The 8,622-nt window shown below is 42.9% G+C and overlaps 2 pseudogenes; one reads left to right on the forward strand and one right to left on the reverse strand.

The window, feature by feature from the left end:
• The first annotated feature begins 1,387 nt into the window (after positions 1–1,387).
• On the forward strand, positions 1,388–3,719 carry LOC149387475 (pentatricopeptide repeat-containing protein At5g50390, chloroplastic pseudogene; annotated as a pseudogene).
• A 1,053-nt stretch (positions 3,720–4,772) lies between these two features.
• LOC149387476 (transcription factor RADIALIS pseudogene) lies at positions 4,773–5,006 on the reverse strand (annotated as a pseudogene).
• Between the last annotated feature and the right edge of the window lie 3,616 nt (positions 5,007–8,622).

An 8,622-nucleotide genomic window follows, 5' to 3' on the forward strand; every position in this document is an offset into this window, starting at 1 on the left:
GATTTAAAAGCCGACGAATTTCCAAGAATTTCGTCCGGAAATTCGTTTCCGGCGAGTCAACGGACGTCGAAAGGGTAATATGTCGTTTCGACGTCGTTTTTCGGTTTTTGTCGTTTTTCGCCGATTTTCGTCGTTTGTCGTTTTTACTGTCGTTTTTGCTGCTGTCGTTTTTTTTTTTTTTTAAGTATTATATACAATGTATCAAGTATTACAACAAAATATTATTACATATTTTAGTCTTCAAATATTTTGTGAAGATTCTATTTCATTTGAAAATATTACATACAAAATATTATATAAAAAATATTACATACAAAATAGCTCAAATTTATAAAATATTATACATTAATAGCACAAATTCATAAAATATTATATATATATATATATATATATATACAATTTTCTATTAAAAAAGATTATATACATAATGTATTTTATTTATATATGTTTAAAAATTGAAAAATATATGTATATATTACATGTATATATTTTAAATATATTTTGCCACATTTTTTCCGTTCGGTTTTTCATCGGGTTGTCGTTTTTCCATGGAAAACGGCATTTGCAAACTGCAAACCGAATACCCTTTTCCACATTTTTTCCGTTCGGTTTTCCATCGACTTGTCGATTTTCCGTGAATCAAGAAGCTCGGAACGGTAACGAAAATGACATTTTTTTCCTTGCCTAGAACTACTAATTTTCAATGAACTATTATTAATTTTAACAAAGGTCGGATCTCGCTATCTACAAATGTGGTTTCTTGGGTCACACAGTCAACTACTTTTTTTTTGTATTTTATGTCAGTGATTTAAAAAGTATTTTATGTTCTGTCTTCGGACAAACAGTCAAAACAACATAGGCGGGGTTAACAATGCAAGAAACCGTTTCTTTCAAGCTTTAGACCAACTCCACCCGAACGTCATTCTCACTGAATGGCGTCAGGGTGGAGTCCGACCATACCCTAATCCCACGCCAAAATGGCGTGGGTGTTTAATTGATTTTAGTGTTGCGCCAAATATGGCGCAACACTATTCACTACACTAATTTTTTTTTAGCCCTTGTAAAGTTTATAATTTATACATTTGCACTTATATATAAAATTATATCATATTTATCCTTAAATTATTCATATTTTATATTTTATATTTTAAATTTATTTTCAAATACAACATTGATATTTAGAGTTTGAGAAAAACTAAAATGACATTAATAAATATTAAGTTTAGTTTATGTTAATTTGTATTTTGAATTATTTTATGAAGTAATATTTTATTATTAAATAATGAATAAGTGGTATAATTGGAGGATATGAAATAAATATAAGAGTATGGAAATATAATATTTCAATTTGGTATAGATAAGAGTTGAAAATGGTGTAATCGGGTGAATGGTGTTGGTCTCAGACTTCGTACTCTCCGAACGAAACTCGCTCGCTCTGATCTTTCTTCTCTGCGTGTGTTTCCAAAGCTACGATCTCATCTCTATAGCCATGGAAATCTCGCTCGGATCTCGAACCGCCACAATTTCTTGCGTCTTCGGTTTTTCTTCGTCCTTCGAGCGCCGGAGATCTCTGATATCGCCGCCGAAGGCTGTGGCTCCCCGCGCAAAGTGCTCTCTCCAGCCACGCCCGGAGGCGAAACGTTTCGCGGTGGACATGGGAGAGAGGAAGAAAACGGCATCGATGGAGGAGCCGAAGGTGGCTACGAGGTCGATGAGTGGGATTTGCGACGAGATAGAGAAGCTTGTTTCGGGGAAGAGATACGAAGAAGCACTCGAGCTTTTCGGGGTTTTGGAGATCGCTGGCTGTAATGGAATCCGGACCAGTACTCTCGATTCACTGGTAAGGGCTTGCATCGGATTGAACTCCGTTAGAGGAGTGAAAAATCTCTCTGAATTCGTTTCCAGGACTGGCCTTGAATTGGATTTGCACATGAGGAAGAGGTTTCTTTATATGCACGTGAGGTGCGGGATGATGATCGACGCACGCAAACTGTTCCACGAATTGCCCGAGTGGGACTTGGTCTCATCCAACATGATGATCGCGGGCCTCGTGGATTCGAGGCACTTTGCCGAGGCGATCAGTCTGTTCCTCGTGATCCACGAGAAATTCTCCGAGATCGGAGCCCACACATTCACCCCCGTGATCCGAGCCTGCTCGGGCCTCGGAATCGTGACGATCGGACGGCAGATTCACTCCTGCGCGGTCAAGTCCAACGTGGTGGCCAACGCCTTCGTGGCCTGCGCTCTGATCAACATGTACAGCAAGTGCAACTCCATTAAAGAAGCTCGGCTCGTGTTCTCCAGGCTGGCGGAGAAGACAACGGTGGCTTGGACCTCGATCATCGCAGCGAACGCGCGCCACGAACACACCGAGGAAGCCCTGAGTTTGTACTACGAGATGAGAGACTCGGGCGTTAAAATCAACCAATTCACGTTCTCCATAGTTATCAAGATCTGCTCGAGGCTCGCCTCGCTGGCGCACGCCAAGCAAGTCCACGCCGACCTCGTGAGCCACGGCTACGGATTCGACCTCGTCGCCAACACCGCGCTCATCGACTTCTATGGAAAGTGGGGCAGCGCCGAGGACGCCCGCAACGTGTTCGACAAAATGCCGTTCAAGGACGTGATCACGTGGAACGCGATGATCGCCGCGTACGGCAACCACGGGCTCGGGAGCGAGGCCATCGACCTCTTCGAGAGGATGACGAGGGAGAACAACCGGAATATCATCCCCGACCACGTCACGTTCCTCGCGGTCCTCTCGGCTTGTTCCTACTCGGGCCTCTCCGATCAAGGCTGGGCGATCTTCGAGTCGATGAGCAGGGACCACAAGGTCAAGCCTCGGGCGATGCACTACGCGTGCATGATCGAGCTGCTCGGGAGAGAAGGCTGGTTGGAAGAAGCCCACGAGATGATACTGAAAGCCCCGTTCGAGCCCAAGATCAACATGTGGGAAGCGCTTCTCACCGCTTGCCGGGTCCACGGGGATTTGGAGCTCGGGAGAATCGCCGCCGAGAAGATCTACGGAATGGAGCCGGAATTGCTCAACGGCTATCTAGTCCTCTTGAACATATACAAGGCCACAGGAAAGGCAAAGGAAGCTTCTTCCGTGATTCGGACCCTGAAAAGGAAGGGTCTGAGGATTTTCCCGGCGTGCACTTGGATAGAGGTGAAGAAACAGGCTCACGTGTTTCGGTCTGGAGACAAGACCCATGCGGAAACCGAAAAAATCTACCGGAAACTCGAGGAACTGACGGCCGAGATCACAGAGCTCGGGTACGTCCCCGAGCGAGGCTCTGTGCTCGACGAACGCGAAGAACGGTCGTCGCATCAGAGCGAGAAACTCGCGATCTCGTTCGGGATCATCAGTACTTCCGACGGGACGCCGCTGCAGATCGTGCAGGGCCATCGGGTCAGCGGCGATTGCCACTCCGCGATCAAGTTGATCGCTTTGGTCGCCGGGAGAGAAATCGTTCTCAGGGGCGCTATTAGGTTTCACCATTTCAAAGATGGAGGTTGTTCTTGTGGAGATTATTGGTAATTTCTTTCAACAATTATACTACACCTTGTTTCATTTTACTTCTATTCTCCAGTTAGTATCATAAAGATGGGAATTGCTCTTGTGGAGATTATTGGTGACTTTCTTGTCTTTCTTTTTCAAGTACACAACTTTAATGTTAAGATTGTCCATTTAATCATAGCTCAATAGTAAATAAAAATTGGCCTACTCTTGTTATTAAGTTGTGAGTAAGTTTTATTTATTCTTTTATTGAGAGGTGATTTGAGAATTGCATGTAATCATCCTCATCGGCTTCAACGTTGTTTACATCGTCTTTGCTGAGCACATTTCCTCTCTTTTCTTGCCTCGCTTTCCACTTTTCCACTGTGTCTTTCCATTCGTCATTTGGACTCATTGCTATAACTTTCTCTCTCTCCCTCAAATTCCTTACCAGCTACACATTCCAATCACAGCAACGCAATTAATTGAATGTCTATATATATATATATATATATATATATATATATATATATATATTTTTTTTTTGATATCGATTAGGAAATCCAATTACCACTTCCTCCAACAGAGAAACGTGAACATTGGGCTGCCATTGCTGATTACTGTTATTATTGTTATGGTTGTCTCCACCGTCCTGTAAAATAAATAATTATTTATAATTGCTCTGAAAATGTCTTCAAATAGATCTTCCGGAATTTTTTTTTTTTTTTACCGAGTCGTTGGCAAGAGGATTCTGATCTGAGTGATCAAGCTGAAGATGATTCTTAACTGGAAACTCGTCGTCAAAATCTTCTCCATCAATGGTTGAGCTTGAGGTTTCTAATCCAGCAATGGAAAACAACAAAATAATAAGTACGTGAAGCCACGAAATTAGTGGTTTGTGAATAAATTCCAGTAATTAATTAAATACATGAAACGAAAAAAAAAGCTCGCTTCAGTTAGTTATTGTATATATCGAAGGATGTGTTTTCTAGGAACTAATAAGAGTAAACACGAATGTGTTTTTTGACTTAGATTTTTTAAATTTATTTTTAGGAAGGATCTTTCTTTTTGTTAACAGATTCTTATCGGTATAAAAGTGAGAAGCTAGTGCTGATTGAGCCATTAGTAAGCTTTAGATTTGGGAAGCACTATCGTGGGACAAAAATCTGGGCTTGTTATGTAGATGGGAAAAAGTAGTTGTAAATGGTTTGACTAGAAAAAAAAAAAAAAAGAGACCTCTTATATTTGACTACCATGCATGGTATACCTCTTTTTACCACCCACCGGTGGTCTTGTACTTTGGGAGCGGAATTTGGTTGGACTTGATAAGCTTAATATCTTCGACGACGAGCTGATAGTGCACCTTAACCTCATCGGCAATTTTCCCGCCAACGGCTCTTGCAACCTTGACCCAACGGTCAGGGGTTTCCTTGTCGAACAAGGCAAGAGCTTGCTCGAAGGCCTTGTTTTGCTTGTTGGTCCATGACGGCATTGTGGAGGAAGCCATTTGTGTTTTGAGCTTGAGAGAGATAGGAAGAAGATATTCAGAACGGGAATAGTGAAAAGGAAAAATAGCTTCAAAGAGGATATTAGAACTTTGTCTAAGTGTGAGTGATGGTTTGAATGAAAAATAAAAGAATGCAAGACTTGTTTTTTATAAGGGAAAAGAGTGAGGGGTGAGGTGGGATGTGGCTAGTTGTCACGGATGTGCCTTGTTAAATTTTTATGACATTTGAAAAAACAAAACGGTAAAAATGCTCAAAGTTTGCTCTAATCATATTTATATACTCATTTTTTTTTCTTGGGTAAAAATACCTTATGTTACAAATTTAGTAACGCGTAAATACTTTCGTCGTTAAAATTTATGTTTGAACTTAACGGTGCAAGTAGTTACAGCGTTACTAAATAGTAACATGTGGTATTTTTGTCTAAAAAAAGGAGTATATAAGTAGTGTTTTATCTAGACATTTAATATTTTTACCATCATTTATTATTAGTTATTTGTCTCCTTATGATCCATAAAAATGAAACGGGGCCAAAGATTAACAACAATATTGGAGAATCAGTATCTTTACATGATTTCTTATGATTAACAAGTTAAAGGGTATCATTTATTATATAGAGGATTAACTAATTTAACCACATGGGTTAACATTATAGTAATGTACAGACCCCATATACCAAGAAAGCTTCTTGCTTGAACTTGGCAAATTCACGTGCGTGGTGTACCTTTAATTTGGGTAGAACTGTAATTTAACTCCGGTCCTATAGAGATATACTTGACAGAGCACTAAACTAATTCAAACAAAGTAGGAAAGAGAACAAATTATTTTAAGATTAAACATTTTCTGTTTGATGTTAATCCTTACAAGCATCTAGATTTGATTTGGGCCCAAACCAGTGTTAAATTTGGTTGACCGTACGAAGGGAGATTTGCACCAAAGTCACTCCTTATGAACAAAATTGCATCTATGTCACCACCAAAAAACGTGTTGCAAGTAAGTCACTCTTATTTATTATTAGACCAAAACCCTTAAAGTAGAACCACAGTTAAATATTTACAAAACAAAAGTAGACTAGAAGAAGAAAGTAGAACCACAGTTAAATATTTACAAAGCAAAAGTAGACTAGAAGGCTGAATATGTGATTCCGACGAGAGCTCCGGTGAGGGTTACGACGGCGGTGGCCTCGTCGGAGCGGCCATTGGCGCGGTGGTCGGAACTTAAGCTAGAGAGATTAGGGTTTGGTATGGAATTTGATGAGAGATTAGAGTTTGGGTGTGGATATGAATTCTTGTTGGATATAAAATAGAAGGATAATTAAGACATTGTATAGATGATAAATATGCAAAAAAAAGACACGAATGCAATTTAGACTCATTTGTGATACAAATGAAATAATGTGTCGTTGTTCTGACTTCACCAGCAAATTCCACCCGTACAAAGCCTTTAAACTTTAAAGTGTGCAACAACAAAAACTAATATTATATGTTTTCCTCTCCAAATTTCGCGGCAAAGAAACTTCCATCCCATGCTAACAATAGGTGCTTTCTTGTCAAAGTGTACTATATATTTTCCTGAACAAGATTCTAATGCTATCTTAGCTGGCTTCTTACATTTATCTATCTCTCTCTCTCTCTCTCTTTGGGAGAAAAAAAGACGTATCGAGTTTCAGAAAAGGGAATAAGATAAAATCAGTACTATAAACTTCCATTATTTGACTGGTGTGTTTTTTTTTTTAGGAAACGTGGTCGGTGCCACGAAATATCATAAAAGCCCTCACGTATGGTGGAGGAAAACCGTGGTTACAAAGATAAGAATGAAACAGAAACCAACGGTGAAGAAAACAGAAATAAACTCAAACAAACAGGGCCCTAAGAGGCCGTGCGGGACCTCAACTCGCGATCATCGACCCTAATGGCCTCTTCCGAACAATGCGGAACTAAACCCAGCCAGGTCGAGGACGAGTGATGGTTAAACGCGTAGCGCGCTAGATTATGCGCAGCAACATTACAAAGACAAGAAATATGCATAATGCGAAAAACCTCAAGCTCCCTCACCTCTCTGAAGATGCGGTGCAAGATCGTCACAAGCTCTGTCGCAGGCGTCACGCCCTCATCGATCATCCTCACCACCCCCAAGCAGTCAGACTGGATCTCCGCTCTCCTGCCCCCGACGCTGCGAACTAGCTCTATGCCCTGGAGGACAGCATACGCTTCCGCAAGCTGGGGGGAGAACCCCCTAGCCAGGAAAAGCGTCTGCGAGGCGATCACCTCTCCAGTGTGGTCTCTAACTATACAACCGACACCGAAGCCTCCACGGTCGCGAGCGAGTGCCGCGTCGACGTTAATCGAGAGGGTCCCGTCCCTAGGGGGGTCCATCTGGGGGTCGTAGTCACCCTCGTGCTCGTCGGAGTCTCCCCAACCGTAGCCGCTCTGTACTCCTCGAGGAAGCTCACCGTCCACTGGACTAGCTGTGGCTGGCTCCAAGCTGATCTCCCGGCCAGGACATTGTTCCTGTGGTTCCAAAGTTCCCAAATAATAGTAATGAAAAGCTCATGGAAACGAACCTCAAGGGTCTCCGTCGCTCTGAGGATAGCGTCGAAAACATCGCCGTCTCTGAAAGGCGGAAGAATGTGGCCGAAGCCCACTTCTTTCCAGACTCTCCTACTCCACCTGCAACCCCAAAACACGTGGAAAACAGTTTCTCTCGCCTCCTGACAGACAGGGCAGCTGTCGTCAGAGGTGATCCTCTTCTTGGCTAAGACTGCTCTGGTCGGGATCTGGCCTAAACAGACTCGCCAACAGAAGAGTTTCACCTTTGGAGGAACTCTCAGCTGTCAGAACTTCGTCCACCACTTCTCCATCACCGTCGGATCTGAAGAGCTGGCGACCGGAGAACTGGCTCTCTTCATCGCGACACGGTAGCCGTTCTTGACGGAGTACTCTCCGTTCTCAGTGAAATGCCAGCGACGCACATCAGGAGTACCCTCACCACCACACGGAATGCTCAGGATTGCCGCAGCGTCCTCCTCCCCGAACATCGTTGTAATAAGATCGACGTCCCAGCTACCGTCGAATCTCATAAGCTCAGCTACCCGCATATCGGGGGGAATCCAAGGGGGATCAATCAAGGTGGCCGGTCTGTCCCTCGGAACCCAACTGTCGCCTATGACCAACACAGACTCCCCGTCCCCGATCCGCCATCTCGAACCAGACTGAATGATCTCACGTCCCCAAAGAAGACTGCACCATATGGAAGAGCTACACGAGCCAGAGAGAGCCGTCATAATATCACCGTCTGAGAAATAGCTTTGTCTATAGACTCGTCCTACCAGACTATCCGGTCTCCTGAGAAGCCTCCAGACACTCTTAGCTAGAAGGGCCTGGTTGGACTTCTCCAGATCTCTGAAGCCCATCCCGCCCTCTGACTTGTGTCGCGTGAGGTCATCCCACTTGCACCAGTGGATCTTCTTCGTCGACTGGTGTGTTTTTAAGCGATTGGCTTTTGGCTTCTTAGGTATCACATGTTGTTTTCTTGGTCAAGGCTAAGCTAAATATCTGTCGTGTGATATAAATACGGTCGGCGTTGCAATTCAATGGTTCGATTTCAAGTCTATTTGGA

Source organism: Urtica dioica, chromosome 8 (assembly GCF_054948205.1).
Source record: "Urtica dioica subsp. dioica isolate 48M chromosome 8, U.dioica_male_clone48M_v1_H2, whole genome shotgun sequence".
Lineage (NCBI taxonomy): Eukaryota > Viridiplantae > Streptophyta > Magnoliopsida > Rosales > Urticaceae > Urtica > Urtica dioica.